The sequence below is a fragment of the Oncorhynchus tshawytscha genome, linkage group LG02, assembly GCF_018296145.1.
Source record: "Oncorhynchus tshawytscha isolate Ot180627B linkage group LG02, Otsh_v2.0, whole genome shotgun sequence".
NCBI lineage: Eukaryota > Metazoa > Chordata > Actinopteri > Salmoniformes > Salmonidae > Oncorhynchus > Oncorhynchus tshawytscha.
Genome location: NC_056430.1, coordinates 41,296,825 through 41,304,812, shown reverse-complemented (window position 1 = coordinate 41,304,812; position 7,988 = coordinate 41,296,825). Strand labels below are relative to the sequence as shown.

Sequence of the window (7,988 nt, the reverse complement as noted above, 5' to 3'; positions counted from 1 at the left end):
ATTTAGGCTTGCCATAACAAAGTGGTTGAATACTTATTGACTCAAGACATTTCAGCTTTTCATTTTTAATTAATTTGTAGAACATTAGAAAAAAATAATTTCACTGTAACATTATGGGCTATTGTGTGTTGGCCAGGCTGTAACAAAACAAAATGTGGAAAAAGTCAACAGGTGTGAATCATTTCTGAAGGCACTTAAATGTCTAGGGCTCCCGGGTGGCACAGCAATCTAAGGCACTACATCTCAGTGCACGAGGCATCACTACAGTCCCCGGTTCGATTCAAGGTTGTATCACATCCGGCCATGATCGGGAGTCCCATAGGGCTGCGCACAATTGGCCCAGCATCACCGGGGTAGGCCTTCATTGTAAATAAGAATTTGCTCTTGCCTGGTTAAAATTTTAAAAAAGACAAACAACAATGATTGCAAACTTAAACAAACCATACACCTTGTTAATAGTGAGTGTGAGTAGATAAGATGCTGATAATGCCATGATTAAGAAAAACAATGCATCATGAATAAAGTTACAGAGGTTACAACAAAACATGCTAACCTCTCACCAATACCAGTAACAAGGGAAGAGTGGGGGGGTTTGTTATGATATTTTTCCCTATTTCTCACTTTTTATCATTCACAATTAATTCATGATTATGCATAGTAATTGTATCTTCCACATGAATTTAGACGTGTTCAAAAACATTCTATTCATACTTACAATAAATGTGACTCCGAAAGGCCACACTACATTATTCACCATTCACTTCCTATTGGGCAAAACAGAATCTGAAACACAACCAAAACAAGCTGTGAATGCATCCAAAATGTTTGTAAAGTCACAAGCGTTATGTAGTCAATGTGTGCTAGGATTATGGGACCAAATACTAAACATTTTACTACTTTAATACACTATAAGTGAATTTGTCCAAATACTTAAGAATTTTACATTTGAAGAAGTCATGAATTCTAAACTGTAAAACAGACATGTATTTTTTTTTTTATCAAATAAAAGATTACATTCTGTAGTGTCGCCTCAAATGAAACATTTGATCTCAAACCCAAAATGCTGGAGTATAGAAACCAATTAAAGTGTTTAGCTTCACTGTCCAAATACATTCTGAATCATTTATCTAACATTTTCCGAATACACTTTCTGTCAAGTTGTTGTGACAGCCTTCAATAAATGGAGTATGTTCAATAAATACAAATGTCTGTCCTGCAGCCAGTCCTGCTTTCATCTACCACCGACGATATTTCATCAGTCGACTTCCTTTGTTAGTGCTCTGCAGCGGCAAATTGGCACACTTCAGCTCATATCACATGTATCATCAATCACATATCCCAACTGCATTATAGAAAATAAGAACAGTCACCATTACTTTTGTGTTGACAATAAGAAATACATCTCATATCATGCTTACAGGCTTGGCTACAGCCCATGTGTCACACATGGAATGGATCAGAACTTACAAAACAGGCAAACCCCTAAACCCTCTAATTCAATGCCATGGACATGCTCCTTATCATTCCAATGCAGACTTGAAATCCAACCACAAAATGTGTGCCTGCAGTGTGTGTTAATTGGCATGTAAGTGTGCCAAACTGCCTGACGAGAGGAGGGAGGAGTTTGACGTTATGACATTGTAAGAGGGATTGGATCATCACACAGCCCACTGGAGCACATGCATTATCATGAATCTGCTGTGAACCACAGTACCATCATTGGTCGACGCTTACTTTGAAAGGAGTTAGTCTGTGGACTGGAATCCCTTCTCCCAGAATAGATTGCGTGAGATTCTTCCCTATACACTGAGCTTACAAAACACTAAGAATGCTTTCCTAATATTGAGTTGCACCCCCCCCTTTTGCCCTCAGAACAGGCTAAATTCGTTGGGGCATTAACTCTAAATGGACACCGATGCTTCCCACAGTTGTGTCAAGTTAGCTGGATGTCCTTTGGGTGGTGGACATTAACCGGTCTCCTCCCCTTCACTGATTGAAGTGGATTTAACAAGTGACATCAATAAGGGATCATAGCTTTCACCTGGATTCACCTCGTCAGTCTATGTCATGGAAAGAGCAGGTGTCATTAATGTTTTGTACACTCAGCGTGTACTGCGTCAATGGAAGAGTTAAGCTGTTACTGCGAGAACAGTAGATCCATTTTTTTTTCTTTACAAAGAATATCCCATTAAAGACATTCTATGTTTATGTTGAGTGCAGATGTCATTGGGTGTTTTATTTAATGATGATTGTGTTTGAGCACAATCAACCAAGATGTCCAAGGGGGAGAGAGAGAGCATGGTCCCAGGAGGCTGGGAAGCCAGGTGGGGAAGTAGGAGCTTGATCACTTAACCCTAATACCCAAATACTCTTACTTCTAGCCTAGCCATCTGCTCCGAGGCAGATAATGGGAATGTTGGGTTAGGATCAGAAAGGAGAGGCAGGGGAGCAAGCCAAAAATGAGAGAGGAGGGGGTCCAAAGTATGACAATTGAAATCAGACTGTCCCGAGGGGTATACTACGATGCAAGCTAGTTCTACTCTGGGTTTTCTAATGCTAGCCAGCTTGTAGTTAGCTTCACATTCCAGCTTAGGCTTTTATCTATATTAAAACAGTGAATATTGCTAGTCCGCCTGCCGTTAACTCTAGCAGGTTTGAAACTGCACATGAATGTCGCACGCCAAACTCTTCTCTGAGACAATGCTGAAAAATCAATCAATGGTCGAGTGAATGCCACATTTCCATTTGTGCCGAAATCAAAATGAAAGAAAAGTTGTCATGCAAATTCCGCAGGCGTATGGTGTGAAATAGGTTTGTAGGAGGGCTGTCTTTATTTGATCAGTTTATTGCAATCTCTGGTGTGCTATTGTAGGGTTGCCCAGCCCCCGAAGTGACTCATCAACACTATACGCAAAATCATTTGTCTTCTCAGGAATTCAGCATTCTCTACTATGCAGAGATGTTGGGATTTAGAGAGGGACCGACCGTCTCGAGTCTACTTGCAGCATAAAGTAGATTAGGAGCTTTCTCCTAAAATGTAGGATGTTGATTATGTGACGATGATTTGTTAATTATTTCTTCCCTTGCAACTCAATCATTTCTACATCCATTTGTGATGGCGATGTAGATTACTTTTGAGAATGTGCTTTTTTTTATGTATACAGACTGCTAGACAAAAGGAACTGCCGCCTGTTACTCACATAATATTTGCGAAGTGCATATGGCAAAGTCTTATCTGTATGTATAGATGTGCGTGTGCTATGAGTCAAGTCATTGCCTTGTTTCTAACAAAATGGCCGTAGAACCTTCACCACTGGTATGCTAATGTTGGGTGCTGTATACTGAGATGCTAATACATTTCATTTTCAATTTGCTTGTGAAACCAGTTGCCCTGAAGTCCTGATTTAACTTCAGGAATTGTTCTTGATTATTTAAAGTCTGGTTCTTTTGTTTATTTTCTCATTTTCAAGGCTATTCCATTATCTCTCAAAGGGAGGAGAGTTTTTAATTTCAAATATTCTTTCTTATATGATGCAGTGAGCTTTGATGTATTTTATATTCATCTGACTGTTTTGATAAAACTACGTCTGAAGTTGCTATTGATCAATCCAATCAGATAAACAGACATGTTCAGTGAAATGTGAATTAATCTGTGATTTTGCGATGTACCTTCAGTTCTGTGTTTTGATATCAAGGGAAGAACAGAGCATTCCTTCTCTAGCTTGCTTGCAGAAAGGTGTTACCTAAGGACATTTGCATGTCTAAAGCAGTAGACAATGGTCCCACGCAAATGGACACCACTGAAGTGATGCTGCTAGAACCATGAACTGCTGGTCTGAAGATTGTCTAGTGACTACAGGGCTGGCCGTCCGGTTTTTAACACTTCTATCTGATGCAGAATCAGATCTGTTCCAGGGAGGATTTTGTAGGGCGGCCTAGCACCCGAAGTGACTTATCAACCCTCTATGCAAAAGGTTTTTCTTCTCGGGAATTCAGCCTTCACTGTGTTGATCTCACCATCCCCCATTCTGTAAAGGAGTAGGTGTTGTTGTCTTTTCGTCCTGTACTGTAAGGTCTGATATCTGATTGAAGGTTAACTTCACAGTAATGCTATTGGTCAACGACTCAGATTTTGAATCCAAACAACTCGGATGTTTAAAAGGGTCTTAGATTCATTGTCTCTATTTTTGTTCCTGACCTGTGCTGGTAAGATACCTACACCCTTGGGGGCATGGATACCTACACTTAGGGACTCTTGGGGCATGGCATTTCCGGCTATGACCTCCCTCTCGCCCTATTCCTCCCTTTCAAGGGCTTTATTGGCATGGGAAACATATGTTAACATTGCCATTACAAGTGAAGTAGATTATAAACAAAAGTGAAATAAACAATACAAATTAACAGTAAACATTACATTCACAGAAGTTCCAAAAGAATAAATACATTTCAAATGTCATGTCTATATACAGTGTTGTAACGATGTGCAAATAGTTAATGTACAAAAGGGAAAATAAATAAACACGAGTTGTATTTACAATGGTGTTTGTTCTTTACTGGTTGCCTTTTACTTGTGGCAACAGGTCACAAATATTTCTGCTGTGATGGCACACTGTGGTATTTCACACAGTAGATATGGGAGTTTATCAAAATTGGGTTGGTTTTCAAATTCTTTGTGGATCTGTGTAATCTGAGGGAAATATGCGTCTCTAATATGGTCTAACATTTGGCAGGAGGTTAGGAAGTGCAGCTCAGTTTCCACGTCATTTTGTGGTCCTCTCCTCTCTTGAGAGCCAGGTCTGCCTAAGATGGACTTTCTCAATAGCAATTCTATGCTCACCGAGTCTGTACATAGTCAAAGCTTTCCTTAAATTTGGGTCAGTCACAGTGGTCAGGTAATCTGCCACTGTTTACTCTCTGTTTGAGGCCAGATAGCATTCTAGTTTGCTTTGTTTTTTTGTTAATTCTTTCCAATGTGTCAAGTAGTTATCTTTTTATTTTCTCATGATTTGGTTGGGTCTAATTGTGTTCTTTTTCTCCCTCTCACTCTCCGATCATGCCTAGAATAATGCTTTGTTATGCTTTTTACTGTAGCTTAAGCGTATGCCTTTTATGCAAATCCATTCATTTAAACATTTTAATTAAATATTTTCTTAGTTCTTTCTAGACCTTTCTACTACTGTAACTCAACTATAGTCTCTTGCATATTGCTAAATAATCTTTATGGAGTCAGATAATTCATTTAATAGACTGTCAACATATTAATTTAATTGTCTTATGGGTCACAGGTGAGGTATATATATATATATATATATATATATATATTCACACACACACACACACACACACACACACACACACACACCGTGCCAAACTATAGTATACCTTGCCAAAACTATAGTTTGCCAACAAGAAATTTGTGGAGTGGTTGAAAAACAGGTTATAATGACTCCCACCTAAGTGTATGTAAACTTCCGACACACACACACACACACACACACACACATATACACAGTTGAAGTTGGAAGTTTACATACACTTAGGTTGGTTTCAACCACTCCACAAATGTATTGTTAACAAACCATAGTTTTGGCAAGACGGTTAGGAATGTTCTTTGTGCATGACACAAGTAAACAGCACAAACTGGCCCTAACCAGAATAGAAAGAGGAGTGGAGGCCCCGGAGCACAACTGAGCAAGAGGACACGTACATTAGAGTGTCTACGAGATCTGCCTAGAAGGCCAGAATCCCGGAGTCAACTCTTCACTGTTGACATTAAGACAGGTGTTTTGTGGGTACTATTTAATGACGCTGGCAGTTGAGGACTTGTGAGGCGTCTGTTTCTCAAACTTAACACTCTAATGTACTTGTCCTCTTGCTCAGTTTTGCACCGGGGCCTCCCACTCCTCTTTCTATTCTGGTTACAGCCAGTTTGCACTGTTCTTTGAAGGGAGTAGTACACAGCGTTGTATAAGATCTTCAGTTTCTTGGCAATTTCCTCGCACGGAATAGCCTTCATTTTTCAGAACAAGAACAGACTGACGAGTTTCAGAAGAAAGTTCTTTGTTTCTGGCCATTATTTGAGCCTGTAATCGGACCCACAAATGCTAATGCTCCAGATACTCAACTAGTCTAAAGAAGGACAGTTGTATTGCTTCTTTAATAAGCACAACAGTTTTCAGCTGTGCTAATATAATTGCAAAATGGTGTTCTAATGATCGATTCCACCATCGCTGAACCAGACAGGACTGGCAAAAAATGCTCTTCACTGATGAGTCACAGTTTTGTCTCACCAGGGGTGATGGTCGGGTTTGCATTTATGGTCGAAGGAATGAGCGTTACACTGAGGCCTGTACTGTGGAGCGGGATTGATTTGGAGGTGGAGGGCCTGTCATGGTCTGGGGCGGTGTGTCACAGCATTATAGGTCTGAGCTTGTTGTCATTGCAGGCAATCTCAATGCTGTGCGTTACAGGGAAGACATCCTCCTCCCTCATGTGGTACCCTTCCAGGTACCCTTCCCCCCAGAAATGTCCAGGAACTTGCAGGTACCTTGGTGGAAGAGTGGGGTAACATCTCACAGCAATTACTGGCAAATCTGGTGTAGTCCATGAGGAGGAGATGCACTGCGGTACTTAATGCAGCTGGTAGCCACACCAGATACTGACTGTTACTTTTGATTATGACACCCCCTTTGTTCAAGGACACATTATTCCATTTCTGTTAGTCACAGATCTGTGGAACTTGTTCAGTTTATGTCTCAGTTGTTGAATGTTGTTATGTTCATACAAATATTTACACATGTTAATTTTGCTGAAAATAAACGCAGTTGACAGTGAGAGGATTTTTAAATTTTTTTAGTTTATATATGTCGGCTGGATTTACCGTGTATGACCTGGACTGTTTGGACTTAGCTGCTGGCGTTTAGACCAACACTACCGAGAACCCGATTCATGTACTGAACCCTGCTATCCTTGACCCCGGCTGCGGCCTGGGTGGACCAGGATGGAGGAACCAACACAGGTACTGTCCTGTTCAAAATAACTCTCATTCTGAGGTGATTTTGGTGACGGTCTCCCACTTCATTTGTGACAAACTCTCCTAACCTGAAGAGGTTTGTCACAATACATACACACATAAAAAATTTTATCCCCGTCCCCGCAGGAGGCCTTTTGGTCGGCCATCATTGTAAATAAGAATTTGTTAATTGACTTGCCTAGTTAAATCAAGGTTAAATAAATACAAAGAAATTAAAATAAATTAACTTGTCTGTAGTGGAGCAGATTGAGAGCTTAAGGTTCCTTGGTGTCCACATCACCAACAAACTATCATGGTCCTGATTTAGAATTCCTCACAATCAAATGTAGACCGCATTATCTACCAAGAGAATTCTCTTCGATTATAATCACAGCCGTATATATCCCCCCCCATGCAGACACATCGATGGCTCTGAACGAACTTTATTTAACTCTCTGCAAACTGGAAACGATTTATCCGGAGGCTGCATTCATTGTAGCTGGGGATTTTAACAAGGCTAATCTGAAAACAAGACTCCCTAAATTTTATCAGCATATCGATTGTGCAACCAGGGGTGGAAAGACCTTGGATCATTGTTACTCTAACTTCCGCGACGCATATAAGGCCCTGCCCGCCCCCCTTTCGGAAAAGCTGACCACGACTCCATTTTGTTGATCCCTGCCTACAGACAGAAACTAAAACAAGAAGCTCCCACGCTGAGGTCTGTCCAACGCTGGTCCGACCAAGCTGACTCCACACTCCAAGACTGCTTCCATCACGTGGACTGGGAGATGTTTCGTATTGCGTCAGACAACAACATTGACGAATACGCTGATTCGGTGTGCGAGTTCATTAGAACGTGCGTTGAAGATGTCGTTCCCATAGCAACGATTAAAACATTCCCTAACCAGAAACCGTGGATTGATGGCAGCATTCGCGTGGAACTGAAGGCGCGAACCACTGCTTTTAATCAGGG

General features: G+C 40.7%; 1 long non-coding RNA gene across 2 annotated transcripts; it reads right to left on the bottom strand.

The window, feature by feature from the left end:
- Positions 1-345: 345 nt before the first annotated feature.
- Positions 346-1,961, bottom strand: LOC112223186. 2 transcript variants are annotated; one of them, XR_002949258.1, is made up of 3 exons: positions 1,735-1,961; positions 716-783; positions 346-388 (listed from the first exon to the last, which is right to left on the bottom strand). It is a non-coding gene; the product is annotated as an uncharacterized LOC112223186 (long non-coding RNA). The 2 variants fall into 2 exon arrangements; XR_002949259.1 differs by lacking the exon at positions 1,735-1,961 and adding an exon at positions 1,419-1,542.
- Positions 1,962-7,988: the final 6,027 nt, after the last annotated feature.